Here is a 17,393-nt window from a genome sequence, read left to right as displayed (position 1 = left end):
GTTATGCATATATGCATACAAGTTCACAAATGTATTATTATAAATCCAAATAAAACATAATGAAATTCATACAGATAAGTTGGAATGGTAAGCAAAATAGTGACAGACTGATACATAGAGAGCAAGCTGACAGATGTTGGCTGGGGTGGGGTGGGGGGGAAGGGGGAACTGGGGGTGTGTTGAGGGATTGAGCAAAAGTGAAAACCTCATGCATGAACATGGGCAGCAGTGTGGTGATTGCCAAGCAGGGCCAGGGTGGGGCTGGGGGTCTGGGGAGTGAGGACTGGAGGGAGGTAGAAGAGGGTATGGTGGGGATAAATGGTGATAGAAGGAGACTTGACTTGGGGTGGTAAACATACAATACAGTGTACAGAGGAAGTGTAGAACTGTGCACCTTAAATCTGCATAATTTTGTTAATCAGTGTCACCCCAATAAACTCAACTTAAAAAGACTTTGACCAGTTTAGTATAAACTGACATGCATTTAAAATGATAAAAAGATCAAGGAAAATATGACAAAAATGTACAGATTCTTTTCAGTTTATTAATACATGTATTTAAAGTTTTTATCACTAGCTACCTTTTAGGGTTCACTATTTGTATGCCAAGAACCATGCAAACCACTTCTCACATAATTCCCTTAATTTTTACCAAAAACTAAATGAATTAAAATATCCTATATGATAAAAGCCTAATATGCAAATTGACCAAACAGCAGAATGACCGGTCGCTATGATGTGCACTGACCACCAGGGGGCTGACACTCAATGCAGGAGCTGCCCCCAGCCCACAGGCCCCAAGCTGGCCAAGGCGAGTGCCAGTGGGAGCCTCCTGATTGCTCTGCCAGTCACCCCACAGATCGGCCCTGATCACCAGCCAAGCCTAGGGACCCTTACCTATGCATGAATTTCATGCACCGGGCCTCTAGTTTCATATAAAACATGAGAAAAAGTAGGTTTGACAAGGCACACAATAACCTCTCTGAGGTTCATATTTTTGAATGAAGTGTAGTAGACCCGGAATCCAACTCAGTTTTGCCTGCGGTATTTACAAAAACAAAAATAATTCTAATAATCTGATGCATATTAAAGTCTTATGTTTGTGCTCGGCCAGCATGGCTCAATGGTTAAGCGTCCACCTATGTACAACAGGTGTTAGATTCCCAGCCAGGGCACGTGCCCAGGTTGCGGGCTCAATCCCCAGTGAGGGGTGTGCAGGAGGCAGCCGATCAATGGCTCTCTCTCATCATTGATATTTCTTTTTCTCTCTCCCTCTCACTTCCTCTCTGACATCAATAAAAATATTTTTTTAAAAATCTTATGTTTGTCTAGGACCTTTTTTTACTTTGTTCCATACAATTCTTCTGGTCTAGAAAAATTATTCCCATTTTGTGAAGAGCACCGAGGCCAGAATGGGGGAGCACGTTTTCTAAAAACAGGAACACTGAAAAGTAACGACTGTGCAACAGGGATCCAGGCTCCATCGCAGGTCATGGCAACACATAGTCATTGAACACCTGCCCCCCCTGAAACGTGATGGTAGGTACAGAATTCCTGGCTTTAAAACATTCAGTTTACTCTCAAGAGGGAGACAGGCATGTTCTGATACATGGCGCTTCTTTTAATACTGTGTTGACTCCTGTTTTGTTTTGTTTTTTAAATAAAATAAAATAAAACAAGAATTTATATTTTTAGTTTGTTTTTTGTTTTAATTTTAAAAAGGAGGGCATTGAATTATAGTTGGAAAATACCGCTCAAGTGCATGTTTTCAGTTTAATGCAGTTAAATAGCAATGTAGTTCCACTTATTGCACCATGAGATTTCAAATACTTGTTCCTTAAAAACACACACACACAAAAAAAAACTTCTTCAAAGAAACTCTTAGAAACTCAAAAGATTGTGTTCTCTTGGGATCACTTTTATTCAGAGCAATCTCCGTTGCTTTCTTTGCCAATTTAAATTGTATTTAGCGCTTCAATAAATGAAAAGAAAAGATTTGTTCAAAAAGACATAAAGCAGCAACAAAGAGTTCAAATGCATCTAGATCTCCTACTTTGCTTTTGAATATTTTAAAAAGTTAAAGCCTAAGATTACATCAAATATTTATTGAATCTCCAAATGTATCCCTTTCATTTACTGTATTAAATTTATTAACAAGAGCAAATATTGAAATGCCACTTTATCTTAATGAATGTGGGATTATAATTCATTAATGTGATATTAATCCTAATTTATGATCATTTTAATTTATGTGCATTTTAACATTTCCATTAGCATTTTTATTAAAAAAAAGAATATTTGAATAATATATCATTCTTGGAGGTTTCCATTCACATACAAAGCATTCCTCAGACACAGAAGGTATGGGTATGATTTGCACCTAGCCACAATATTTTTTTGCTATTAAAATCAAGCCCTTCGTCCTGGCAGGTGTGCCTCAGTTGGTTGGAATGCCACCCTGTACACCAAAAGGTTCGGATCCAATTCCCAGTCAGGGCACATACCTAGGTTTCAGGTTGAATCCCAGCTGGGCATGCATGGAAGGCAACTAATTGATATATCTTTCTCACATCTATGTTTCTCTCCCTCTCTTCTCCTCTCAAAAAAAAAATCAATAAAAACATATTCTTGGGTTAGGATTTAATTTTTTTTTAAATTAAGCCCTTTAATGGTGTTATCATTATTACGTTGGAATTTATTTGTGCCATATTTTTCTTACATTTATCAATTCGTAAATTAGTATTATAACCTTCACCAAGGTTTTAATGGTCCCTTGTCTTTAGAAATAATTGAGCGAGAAGAGAAAAACAGTGTTGGAAAGAAAAGCACAAAGTTACGATTCTGGTCTCTCTAACTACATGAACTGGGGAAATTCATACACTTGTTTGTGCTTCTGTGGCTCTGCCTGTAGTGTGGGGATGAGACATCTACCCCGAACAATTGATTTTAGAATCTGATCTAACCTATTTGAAAAATAGAGAAAAAGGGAAGCAGATGTGTTAAATGTGCAATAACTAAAATCATTTTATTTCATACCATATTCCACCATCATTCAAGTATCAGAAAATACTCTGCTAAGCCTCAGTGAAAGCAAATTCCCAAGACTTCATGATAGAAAAGCAGAGAAAAGACAAAAAAACCACAGGAAACAGGACATGATTCCTCTTCCTTCTGAAAATTCATTTTTAGCAAGTCTCAGTAAAATCCAGATCCGTGGGCTAATGGTAATCTTGAAACATAGGATACTGTGTGTCTCTAATCATTAGCTTCATGCTGTTATTTGTATCATACACACACCTTTGCACGTGGCTTGTTCAAGGAACCAGTTTGGCATTACAAATAAAAGAGTTGTGCCTTAACTAGTTTGGCTCAGTGAATAGAGCATCGGCCTGTGGACTGAAGGGTCCCAGGTTCGATTCCGGTCAAGGGCATGTACTTGGTTGCGGGCATATCCCCAGTATATCAATAAAATATATATATATTTTAAAGAGTTGTGGGTGTGTAAGAACAGCCATTTACAGGTTTCAAATGCTTGTGAGACCCCAGGTCTGGACCTCAGAAGGATTTGGGGTACATGGTGACAAGCTGCTACATCTCCTATTTTCTTCACATAAGTCTGTGAGCATCTGCTCACTGCAATGCAACCACTCCTACCAATGCATCCACCCCAAGACCTGCTCTGAGACTAAGGGGCCAAAGGCATCCCAAATCACCACATGTTCACACATCATACATCATCCAGAGGTGTGAGGACCGCATCTCCCAAGGGCTGCTTCTGTTAATTAGAGCAAGATAAAGGCCACTTGCAAATTGGCCTGGGGTGGTAAGACTGCTTCGTCTGGCTGTGATACAAAAAGACCTCTTCATTCATTTATTAAACATGCTCAGAGCATGTGCATAGAAAATGTGGGCATGCCTGCCCTCAAAGACCCATAGTTAGTGGGAGATAAACACAAATAGACAGAAAACGCAGAAGTATAATAATAATAATAATAATAATCCTATATAATAAAAGGCTAATATGCAAATTTACCAAACAGTGGAACAGCCGGTCGCTATGACGCACACTGACCACCAGGGGGCAGACACTCAATGCAGGAGCTTCCCCCTGGTGGTCATTGTGCTCCCACAGGAGAGTGTTGCTCAGCCAGAAGCCAGGCTCTCAACTGGTGAGCGCAGCAGCGATGGCAGGAGCCTCTCCCGACTCCACTGCAGCACTAAGGATGTCCGACTGCTGAGGGCTCCCAGACTGCAAAAGGGTGCAGGCTGGGCTGAGGGACCTCCCCTCCCCCTGAGTGCACAAATTTCGTGCACTGGACCTCTAGTAATTAATAGAGAAAGTGTGAGTGTATATGTATGATATAAATAATAGCATGAAACTAATGAATAGAGACATGCAGTATTTTAGTTTCAAGATTACCATTCAAACAGAAACTAAAGATGATATTATTATTATTATTATTATTATTATTATAATACTAGTGCCCAGGTGCACCGATTCATGCACATTGAAAGGGAATTAATTAGAAGGTGGCCAGCGGGGTGGGACTGGGCAAGATGGGCCGGACATGCCCTGGAGCCAGTCTCCTGAGGTCTCTCCCTGGCCAGCCGCACCTGGGGTGACGCTGTGGCTTGAAGGTCAGCTGTGGAGTTGAGCAGGGTCCCTCTGGCAAGTGGGGGTCCCTCGGCGTGGCCTGCAGGATTGGGCTGAAATTGGCTCTATGACATCCCCCGAGGGGTCCTGGATTGCAAGAGGGTAGTTTTCGGGTGACATACCCCAGAATCGGGCTACCTCCTCTCTGGTTCTAGGTTTGTCACCTGAGAACCACTGCTGCCAAGTCACCAGAGCTCGGAAGCACCTGTGTTGAGCATCTGCCCCCTGGTGGTCAGTGCATGTCATAGCTACTGGTTGGAGCGTCTGCCCCCTAATGGTCATTACACGTCATAGCTACTGGTCAGACAGTCGCTTCTTAGCCTTTTGTATATATATATAGATTGATTACTTACTGTCTGATCAACATTTTATATGTGTAAATATCATGGTATCCTCATAGCACACCAGAAACCACTTCTCCATTTGCCAATGAAACGACTGAGATTCAGAGATTTTTAGGAAACTTTTCCACTGAATGCACTATGAGCAGGTGGCCATCTTAGCAGCACATGCTTTAGAGTCAATTTCCTGGACTCAGATGCACGCTCCAGAGGTGATGATATGGAAAGAACGGAGGGGTGTGAGAGTATATAGAAATTTCCCCTCACCAAGAAAGTGTAGTGTGGAGGGGCAGAAACAGCCTACCCGGAAGCAATGATTAAATCTTTAGATCTCAGAGAGGGAGGAAATGCATGCCAGACACAGGTAACAATGTGGGTGAGGATCCAGAGATGGAGGAGAGCATGCTGAATTAGAGAAACTAAAGACTTCCTATACCTAGGGCACCGCACTAAGGAGAAGAGAGGTGGCAAGAAAGGATAGAACACAAGGCAGGGGCCACGATGTAGAGTTTTGAAACCAAGACACAGAGTTCAGATCTGACTATAAATAAGCAACAAGAGTCCATGAACACAAGGTTTCAGTAAGGAACCTGACATAATCATTTTGTTTTCGTAACATCACCATGGTGGGCGGGTGCAAAAGCAATGGTCTCGGAATCAGAGGGGAGGAGGAGCTCAGAGGGAAAATGTAGGCACGGATGCACAAAGCCACCTTGACATGGAGTCAGCTTCTGTCCGCACCCATGACGTCACATCTACAACTGGATATGATGGTGGTAGATGGGTGGGGTGGGGTGAGGGTGTCCCGATGGGCTATGTAACTTGGAAGGTGGTTTTATACGCCGCAGTGTGATGCTACTACAGAAAAACTGAGTAATTCAAAGACCGTTATCTTTCATCCAGACACCCTGTTCTTAATAAGTCACAGAGACAAATTATATCATAACACTAACGCCAGGTCATAGGCATCAGAGCAATCCACCATTTTAGTGAGGTCATGTTGGGAATGTGCAATTACTCTTGTCATCATGTTATAAAAAAATAACAACTCTTTGAAATAATAACAGTTATTAAAGTAACTGGTATATAAACCATGTTACCCTCAAATATGTTGTAAGAGATGAAAAGCTAACAAAAACAATGACCCCTGATTAAAAGAATAAAACACACCATCCCACGCTGAAAATGACCTCTGCCCTCTGCTTCTCTCTCTTTCTCTCTCTCTCTCTCTCTCTCTCTCTCACACACACACACACACACACTCTCTCTCTCTGATATTTTCCAGCAGGCAAATGCATAGCATCTTGCTATCTCAGACTGTGTTCTTGGCATTCAGTGTCTGCTGCTGGCGTGAGTATGGAACCAATTGACCTGGCCACGGGTACAAGTGCCCAGAGAAACAAAAGATTGGAAGCCAGTCCAAGTGAAATGCTGCTTTTGGCTGCAGGGACCTGCAAACATAGAGATACTGCTTCTGCTTCTTTTGTTAAATGCTAAGTTCCACAAGGGCAGAACTTTGATGTGCATTATTCAACACCATCTCCAATAAGCATCATGCTTGGCACATAGTAAATGCTCATTAAAGTTCATATATACCCCATATACATACTGTCTGCACAGGATCTATCTTAATGCTCTACACTTTGTCCGAGATTTCACAGGGCTGAGGGGCTCAGGTTCAGCAAATACTGTACTTGACTTTCTCAAGATCATAAAATTAACGAACGACAGAACCAGATATATCCCAGTAAATCAGATTCAAGAGCCTACAATTTAAAAAAAAAAAAAAAAGGAACCCTGAAACTGGAGAGAGGATGACTCAATTCCTCAGGGGATTCAGGGAAGTTGTTGTTGTTTTAAGTATATTTTTATTTCAGAGAGGAAAGAAAAGGAAGAGATAGAAGCATCAATGATGAGAGAGAATCATTGACCGGCTGCCTCCTGGACACCCCCCACTGGGGATCAAGCCCACAACCCAGTATGTACCTTGACTGGGAATCGAACCCTGACCTCCTGGTTCATAGGATGAAGCTCAACCACTGAGCAACATCAGCAGGGAGGAGAGCCTACACATATGAGCATAATTCTCTAGAGACCATCCAACTAGTTAGTCTGGGGCCTTCTGTTTCCCTAGATGAGGACCACAGAATGGGGAAGCCTCTAGTTTGTCCCTAAATATATATATTTAGAGACCATGTGTACAAAACCACACAGGACAGACGCTTTGGGGGAAGCAATTCATCCTATAGAAGTCTGGAATGGAATAGACGTAGAAATAAAAAGGCGGAATGGCCAGCTAAACGGGAAGGCAAAGAGAGAAATGTTGTCAGGAAGAGGCTGGCAGGATGTTTCCCAAGACACTTCCCCGGCTGACATTCATGATTTTGGCAAACTCCCTACTATCTGTGCCAATGACAGCTTCACAGGTTTGGAAACGTGATGTATCAGCCCCATAGCAAAGCCATCTCTCTCAGCCAGACTGCATGAGAGGAAGTTACTTGTCTACTTTTTTGAAAGGCGATGTACTGATGGTAAACAGCGTTTCAAATATTTAAGTTAACAGAAGGAGCAAAACTTCTCCTTCTGTGAAGATCTACCCGCCAGTGAAGCCAAGCCAACCTAGTTGATAGGATTCGGAGAAAGGAGAACTAAACGGGTTAATTCTATAATGATGCCATAGAAAAAATAGCTGAAGTCTTCCCATCTTACAAAAAACAAAATGGTCTTAAAAAAAGAGAATGCTTCCATTACATATTCTCAGATTTTCTCTTTCCCCTGACGTACGAAGGTGGAGACTCTTTTATTTAACCAAGCAATCATTAAAATAATATTAATAGTAAGAAAGGCAATGGATTTCCTTCTGTTGGATACAGCTTTTCTTATGTGTGCTGCTGACAGCCCAGTATGTGAAATCTTATAGGCTTGGAAGTCAATATGTTTCCCTAAGGCAACCAAAAATTCACCAGGAAATAGTTCAGACTATGGGATCTAGAATGAAAGCATAGGAAGCAAAGGTAGCCCTGGCCGAGTAGCTCAGTTGCTTAGAGCATTGTCCTGATACACCAAGGTGGCAAGTTTGATCCCCAGTCAGACACATATAAGAATCAACCGATCAATACACAAATAAGTGGAATAACAAATCGATGTTTCTCTCTCTCTCTCTCTCTCTCTCTCTCTCTCTCTCTCTCTCTCCCCCCCTCCTCTCTCTCAAATCAATAAAGAAATAGAGCTAGATAAGTACAAACTGTAATATACCAAGGAATTTACTTCACCTCTCCAAAACTCAGTTTCCTTATTTGTAAAAGATTTCAATAGCCTATTTGGTTTTTGTAATAGTTACAATGTGACAATAGATAATAAAGGCCCAATATCTCCAGGAACTAAGATATTCAAATAAAAATGTGTGAATTCTTGTGGCAATTGAATTTTATAATGGAAGTTTCTGCCAGACCTGGAAATGCTTTCCAAAAATATATATACCCAACAGCATATTCTGGGTGAGAATTCCAGTGTGTTGATTGAAGGGGGTGGGGATGGGTAGAGGTGGAAGAGGGAATAAGGGAGATAAATTGTGATGGGGAAAAAATAAGATCAAGCAAAGAAAAAAAGAATTTAACATACAACATGGATTTGTAGTAAAAATAGGAATGTCACTTCTTGAGTTAAATGATCTGGGTACAATGTGGGCTTTAAACTCTTATATTGGGCATGTCACTAATCACATATTTGGTACTTACTCACCTATTCAATGAATAATGATAGCAGGTATATCTGGTAGTTTTTATTTCTTTTTATTCAGCTTTATTAAGATAAAATTATAAGATATTTAAAGTTACATTGTTTTTGTAAGTCTAGAAGTACAGGGGAGGCCATGGGTCATTGAATAAATGCATGTGTGGGCAAGGGGGGGTGAATAGTAATAGTAATGACTAAAAATTAACTTAGGTAAAGGGATCAAGGAGTGGATGAACAGACAGATGGATAAATTGGTTGATAAGAGAATTACGGGGAGGATGATGATTAAGTAGATGGTTTTATTGGAGAATGCACGGATCAAGAAAATAACACATAAAGGGATTAAATAAGATTTCTGACTAAATAAGATTTCTCAGCCATCCTTCCATTTAGGTTCCAATGCATATTAAATACTATGAATCAATGGATGAATGAACAGATGGGCATGTGGTGAGTGGGTGGGCTGGAAAGACCACAGAGCTTCTCACTGAAAGACTCATTTTGGAAAAACAAATTATTCTGCCTCAGAGCACTATTCCCTGCCTTACACTAAAGCAGACATAGTCCTTGGGAGTGCAACAGTAAATTACAAGAGATTATTATAGGAAGATCTTTGGTGCATGTTTAATTTTCAACAAAACAATCTCTCCACAAATTTCCTGGGGTGGGGAGTCCTCTCTATCTCTCTTTTTAAAAATATTTTTATTGATTTCAGAGAGAGGAAGGGAGAAAGAGAGAGATAGAAACATCAATGATGAGAGAGAATCATTGATCAGCTGCCTCCTGCACGACCCTACTGGGGATCGAGCCTGCAACCCAGGCATGTGCCCTTAACTGGAATTGAACCGGGGACCCCTCAGTCCACAGGCCAACGCTCTATGCATTGAGCCAAACCAGCGAGGGCTCTATCTCTCTTAGTAGGTAGGTAGGTTGGTAGACAGAAAATCAGATATATAGGGGTGGGGGAAATTTTGTACCAAATAAATCCACAATGTAGTAACACAGAATGTAAGCAAGGTAAACAGGACTGAAGAAAGACACCCAGAAATATTATGCAAACAAAAAAAGTGGATTTTAAACAGATATGGGTATTTAAAACATATTTGGGATATTTTCTAAAGGTCAATTAATCGTGGAAAATTTAGTTGTACTGTGGAAAAAGGAAAAATGTCAAGAGAATGTTATGCCAATGTTCTCCAGGTTCCTAAAGAACTTTCATCAGAGGACTAGTAGGAGTTAAAAATATGAGATAGATTTCTGATGTGGTCACCACAATTACTTGCTAAACAGGATGCATCCTGTTATCCAAATAACTGACAAGAGCACAGTGGGAAAGACCACAGTGGATAAGCAAATGTCAGTCATGTGCTTTCTCTCTGAAATTCTATATTTATGAAGAGACCATGGGATAACAAAAAAATGCCATGAACTTGGACGGATATTGCAATTGAAGTTAAATACATAAACCTGAAGTTTAATTTGGCCCATGGAATGGATTGTGACTTTGGCAAATTATCCTTCTTCTGTGATTAAATAAAGGCCTAATAATAATAATTTAGCTGTGTTACCCACTCCTATCCCTTGAGCACTGTAAACTGTTTCATTCCCAGTCTTGTAAGAAAGCATGAATAAAACTTGGATTCATCAGAAATAATCTCATTTTCATGTGCCATGACTACTCAGTAAGGTAGATATATGGATGGGTGGATGGATGGTTGGATGGGTGGATGGATGTGCTGATGAGAGAATTAAAAAGAGGGGTGGGAGGTAAATTGTTTTATTTGAGAATGCATGGGTGCAGTTACAAGTGGACGAGATGATGGCTAACTAACCAGATTCACAAACCTCCTTCCTTTTAGGTGTAAATGAGAATCAGAAGACTCCGTCTGCACTGCAACAATTATATATAATCTTGAGCAAGTTACTTAAATTTGACCTATTTTAGTTTCCATTTGTTAAATGATACTGACAAGGCCATCAGCACCATTATACAAAATACTAGAGGCCCAAGGCCCGAAATTCGTGCAAGATTGGGCCTTGCTTCCCCCGGCTGCCAGCACTGGCTTCCCTCCGGGACCTGGGACCTGGGCTTCCCTTGCAGCCCTGGTCATCTGGTCTAATTAGCATATTACACTTTTATTATTATAGATGATCTCAGACTGTGGTAAGGATAACATGGATGTGGAGGTCGTTTTTTTTGTTTTGTTTTGTTTTGAACTCCTACTCTCCCAGATATCATTATCCCTACAGTTCATATTTGGAAATCAAACCTAACATATCATCAACTTATGAGAATTAGGTGCTGGAAACATAGCTCACAAGGCTGGAAATGTGCATGTGTCTGTTTATGTAGATTTCTCTACTTCTACTCCATTCTGCCAACAAAACCTGGAAGAAAATACCAAAGAGCAGCAGGAGCAAAAGCGACAATACAGCCTCAAGGGAAACCTGAAACCCGGCCCTGCCCTGAATTCACACCATGAACAGACCATTCAGATTTGCTGGACATCTGAAAGCCCACTGCTTTAGTACTAATGTTACTACTCCATGAAAATAAATAGATATTTTATTTACTTTATAAAAAGAAACAAAGATAATCCTTCCAGGTCCTCTGTTACGAGCTGAATTATTTCCCCTTTAAATTCATAAATTGAAGCCTGCACTCCCAGTCCCTCAGAAGGTGACAATATTTGGAGAAAGATGATTATGTTAAAATGAAGCTAAGATGGGCCTTAATCCGATCTGACAGGTGTCCTTATGAGGAGAGACACGTTTAGCCCAGCCGGTGTGGCTCAGTGGTTGAGCATCGATCTATGAAGCAGGAGGTCAGGGTGGGGGTGAAAAAAGGGAAGGGAAATATAGTCTGTAATACTGTGTTAAGTTTGCACAGTGACAAGTGATTACTAGACTCACCGTGGTGATGCCATTGTTAAGGCATAAATGCTGAACCATTATATTGTACACCTGAAACTGATATGATATTGTATGCCATCTATACTTAAATTAAAGAAATATTGGCAATCAATAAATGTAGTTTAAAAGCACACACTTCTCATATTAACTGTTTGGTTAACAGGCGTCTCCTGAGAATCAAAGTCAAGGTCAGAGTTGTCATCTCACTGGCACAGAACAGGAAACAGAGTCCCACATCTAATGAGCTCTGGAAATCTAACACCCAATTAACACCTCAGGGTTCCAGGCATTCCCCCTCCCCGCTCCGTGGGGAGGAGCCTAATGATAGACACCTCCCTGGGGAGGGGGAGGGGGCGGGGGAGGGAGAACTTGCCTTTAGCAGTAGAAAAGCTCTGGGGAAATCTAGCAAGCCTAGGAGGTTTGGGAGGTGAGGTGGGGAATTTACAGAAAACAATGTCAAGCTAGAGAATTATTCAATACACTTTGCAAATTAGGCTCCATGTATGGGAAATAGCCACTCAAATGATCATGCATCCATACCTTCCCTAAAAAACAAACTAATACACATTCTGCACATTCAACAACAATAATAATATGACAGCCCTGACTGGGTGCATAATGGATGCTCCATATGTAATGTGGAATATAGGACAGAGCTCTACTCTGTGTCATTTCTTCCTCCCAGTATTCTATGCATTGTGGTAAAAAAAAGTTTCCTGGGTAAGTACATTCATAACTTCACCCACTCAGATTGTGAGAAGTTTTATGTGGCCCCAGTGGATTCTTAGGCCACTCAAAACTAGATCGAATGATCCCTTTAATCTTCTTCCTGTCAATCAGAATATGCCAGTTTTATGTGCAATGACAAACTCAAGAGCAATTACTACAAAAATATAATAGAAGTGGACAGAAGAGGTGGTGAACTAAGTGTTTGCATGGGTGGGAGTTAGGGGAGAAGATCTGCTTTTTTGTATACTATCTGTTTCCTCTCGATTGCAGTGTGTTTGAGGAGAGAGACAAAATTTAGGGAAATTGATCACTAACATGAAAGATTTTCACAGATTCAAGAAGGGAACCAGGTTTCTAAAAAGGTTTCAGTGAACAATAAAAATATCGATTTCACTTCCTCATATTATGGAGTGATTACATTAAAAGAAGTAAATTGCTTTTCAATTGTCTTTGGTTGTGAGATCCAGGGTTCTTTGAAAGTGACCATGTACTGAGATAAAAGGTGGATGCAGCTCAGCTTTGTAAATTATATATATGAGAGAGAGAGAGAGAGAGAGAGAGAGAGAGAGAGAGAGAGAGAGAGAGAAAGAATATGAATGAATCACCTGGCAGTTGGGGAACATTGGGGGAGTACTGGGGAGAATAGATGGGATGCTGATGGAGTTGTGGTGGTGAACTTGAATCACCTAGAGTAACATTTTTTAAATGGTCAGTCTTTGTTATCAGGTATGAGAAAAATTCTGGCAAGAAGCAAAGCTACGAGCAAAGCTAAGGATCTGTCTTCTGTTTATAGCAGGGGTGGGGAATGTCCGGCCAGCGGGCCATATACGAACCCGAAACATCATTTGGTCTGGCCCTGCCAAGGCACTAGGGGTGAATTCATTAAATGTTTGACTGAACATAGCAGGCTGATTTTTAAGTTGCTAATTTTGTATGGCCCGAAAATGATGCTATAAATATCCAAGTGGCCCTTGGCAGCAAAAAGGTTCCCCACCCCTGGTCTACAGGAACCACCTTGGCCAGGACTGGGACTTGGGAGAAACAGATGTTTTGAGCAGCAGTTCTGCAAGTCTGGGTCCACAGACCTCTGGGAACCTCTGAGCACCTTCCAGGGCATCAGGAGGTCAAAGTTATGTCCCTTCTCTTCTGCGCTCCCATTGGGTTAACTATAAAATAAGTCATGGATGCATAATGCACTATGTTACTTTATAACTAGCAGTTTTACCTCTTAATAAATTTTTAAGAGTATAAAGGTATCCTGTGACCAAAAATTTTGAGAACCACTTACCTACATTTAATACAATTTATACCATAATAAGGTTTATTTTTTTAAAACGACCGTAATGTCAATACTGTAAACTTTAGCTGCTGATCTGGAAAAAAATTATAGGGTTCGCATCACAAAACCCAGGTTCGGACGTTTCTATGTATAAACAGGATCAAGTCAAATGCATCTGGCTTCTATTTAAGGCCATTTTTACAAAAGGGGAAATGAACTCCTGTTCCTCTGAAACTTCGTAAATATCAAATGCAAGGCTGTATGTCAAACAGGAGCACAAAGCTCGCATATTCCAGTGGCTTGCCCCAAAGGTCCTTCTTTGAAGCCAATTTAATAATTTGCACATGAAAGCCATTCTTCTGAGATGCTGGGCATTCACCTCAAATCGCAGGTAAATATTATCTCAGGTTATTAGAAAGCCCTGGAAATTGTGCAAGATGACCAGAGGGAAAAGGCAGGCACACAGATTCATATGTGTGCTCAGCGCAGTGTAAACTTAATGATCAACAGAATCATGTGTAAAAGCACAGACTTCCGGGCCCACGTAGCAATTTGGGGGTGGAGTCCAAACAACTGCATGTCAAAAAGTCACCAGGTGATGCTCATATTTTTGGCTCAGCCACCATGCTTTGAGAATCATTCACTTAAATCGCAAAACAATATATTGCTGGGATTTTTTAAATGCTAAATTATTCTTCATGGAAATGTTTTATTTGAGAATGGCAAATGGTTCCAATTGTTTCTGTTAGGAATAATCATTTTGAGGCTCCAAAGATTTTTATAGGGACTTTCAAGCATTCATATTCTAATTCTAAAGCATTTAATTTATGTAGAGTCCAGAAGGCATGGCTCAGTGGTTGAGCGTCAATCTATGAACCAGGAGGTCACGGTTCAATTCCCAGTCGGGGCACATGCCCAGGTTGCAGGCTCGATCTCCAGCGTGGGGTGTGCAGGAGACAGCTAGCTGATCAATGATTCTCTCTCATCATTAATATTTCTTTCTCTCTCCCTGTCTCCCTTCCTCTCTGAAATCAATAAAAGTATTTTTTTAAAAAAAGAGAAAGCTCTTCTCTTTAAAAAAATTTTATGTAGAAATGCAGTCATTCATGTTTGTCTACAGAGATCATTGTGCAATCTAGTCAACAAATATTTAGAGTGTTCCCACTGTGTGCCCAGCACACGGCTTCTCATCCCATGCTCTTGTCAGGGACAGAGCAGATTTCCACACAAGCAGGAAGGCTGTTCTTATAGAGTTAAATATCAAGCCACAGTTACCTGCTTATCCAGATCCAAGGTGCCTGGGATATTCGATGACAAAGACCCTTCCCTACCCCTAAGTTCTACTCTTGCTACTGAAAGTTGCTGAAAATACTCATCTGCCTCAGGCACCATCATTGTGTGCTCATGCGCAGGTTAAAGAGAATCATAGTCAAAAATTGCACTCATACATATACAGGATCTTGGTGATTGATACAGCAATGTAATCAGGATAAATGCGTATTAGTCTCTATTTTTTTAAAAAATAAAGACCTATCAACACTTAAAAAATATTCTTATCTGAGCATGTAGTTATTTTAGTTGCTATAACTTCAACTAAAATTCAACCTTCTATTTTTGACATCTTTGTCTGTTTTGGCCAAGAAAGCATTGAACATAAAGAGCTATTAGCTGTCTTGCTGCGGTTGATTTGTATGGCACTCTGAATATACAATTTCCGTAGAGTTGCTAATTGTTCTTCACTTGAAAATTCATTCTGAGAATGAGAGTCACAGGGTAATGTAAACATCACCCAGGCATGGGCTACTGCTCTGCTTAGCATGCACATTATTATTCAGTCATAATGAACACACTTGGAAAATAAAGTGTTGACAGCACTCTTGTTCAAATATATAGCATATGTTTATAGTCTCACACATTGAGGTACACACATAATTATAATATGAGTGTGAGAGAAATTGCCGGGGCCATTCAAGGAGCCATGATCATTCTGATTGAAAAGTGCTACTGTTTAATTCAGATGGGTGAGACCATGGGGTGGCAACACGGTCAAATGCCTATCAGACATGGCCAGGCTGATTAAATAACAAGGCAAAATGCAAAAAAAAAAAAAAAAAAAAAAAAAAAGATTTTGTTGCTGTTTGGATAGAACTTCGAGCAGCTAATGGAAATCAGGATACTCACCGGTTTTCCTTATCCCAGCCAAAGGAATCATGCATTATTGTAGGCAATAATAGCTCAAAAGCACAAGGCCACCTTTTACCAAACCAAGTGACCATTGGGGGAGAATAATTATTTCTACTTGTTAGAGATGTGCTTTTAGATGGATTTAGAGAAAGATAATAATGTGATGTTAGGTTACTTTTGCTTTTCTTCTCTCCATTCGTGTTGGGAAATAATTCCTGCATCGTGTGTGAATATAGAGGAATCACACTTATTTCTAAGCATCGTGTAACATGAATTTCAAGGGGCATTTAAATTAGGGTCATTTGCCTGCTAAAGCACAGTATACCGTTCCTTAGAGGAAATGTATGTCCTGAAATGTTAAAATCAAGACTCACAGTAAATAAGAGTTTACTCTATAAATGATATGACTTTCCAAGTACTCATTTTAGTGGAGGAAGGGGGTAAACAAAGGGAAAAAACACTCTAACATTATTCTTTCAATGATGACTCGTATGAGATCAGGTCAAGAGTTAGCGGGAAAAGTTGAATGAGAAAGAGAAAGAGATGGAGGAGAAAGAAAGCTGGGAACCTATAGAACCACCCTGTGCTATGTGCTGGTTTAGTTAATTAAATGCACTTCTTCATCCTCACACTCCAAGGCCGTTTTCCTTATCCTCATCTTTAAGTTTTGTAAAATTAAATGTATTGGGGGTGACATTGGTCAGCATGACCATATAGGTTTCAGGTCCTTATTCTCATTTTATCATTGGGCAATGTGGGGCACACAGTAGTTAAGTAACTTGTTCAAGACACATAAGTTAGTAAAAAGCAGAACCATGTAGTTTTGGTCCTGAACTCCAAAGCTGTGTGTGTGTGTGTACATTTCTTTATAATTATTCTTTTTCTCCATTTCAAATAAATAATTATTCTATATGACTTTCAAAGTACTCATTTTGTTGGTGACTCCTTGGTAGTGGGAAAAAAAATCTATGCTCTAAGTCTGGGGAAAAGGAAACAGAAGGAACCCTGTTGAGAACCTGTCCGTTGGCAGCTTCCTGACATCGCGAGACAACAGACGAACAGGTATTGGACTCAAGGATGCCTGACAGCAGCCCATTCATTTCCGATCCCTTGCATTCCTTTCCAAAGTCCCCAACCTATTTATAGACAGTTTTGCTTCCTGTCTTAGTAACACCTTCCAAATTCACACCCTGATCTGTGTCCTTGGGAGTTACTCCTCCGAAAGAGTCAACTCGTGAATTCACCAAACAGATGAACACCGTTAGGTGGTAGAAGGACATTGCTTTGTCCCTAGGTTTCCGTGACACCTGACAGATGGAGCAGATGCCCACAGGTGACCCAGCGTTTAAACAATCATTGGCGGTGCAACAGAAACCTCCGGGATGCAGTGCGCTCATTCACAAGGAGGAACTGTTCAAGGATTCATAATTTGGATTCAATGGGGTTCATTATTTCTTTTGTGAGCCTACATAAGCCTCGTTCATAGTAATGGCTATTATATGGAGACACACTCTGGAGATTGGCATCTCGGGGGTGCCGAGAGAGTGCTGTGGTTTGGG

General features: G+C 40.5%; 1 protein-coding gene across 4 annotated transcripts in view; it reads right to left on the bottom strand.

Annotated features, from left to right (window-relative positions):
* CDH8 (cadherin 8) overlaps positions 1–17,393 on the bottom strand; it is a 308,272-nt gene that overhangs the window by 196,656 nt on the left and 94,223 nt on the right. The gene's annotated exons all lie outside the window — the stretch shown is intronic.

This window comes from Myotis yumanensis, unplaced genomic scaffold (assembly GCF_028538775.1).
Source record: "Myotis yumanensis isolate MYYU_CA2020_CCGP unplaced genomic scaffold, mMyoYum1.0.hap1 SCAF_18, whole genome shotgun sequence".
In the NCBI taxonomy this organism is placed as follows: domain Eukaryota; kingdom Metazoa; phylum Chordata; class Mammalia; order Chiroptera; family Vespertilionidae; genus Myotis; species Myotis yumanensis.
Note: the sequence above shows the minus strand (reverse complement) of the source record. Positions and strands in the feature narration are given on the sequence as shown.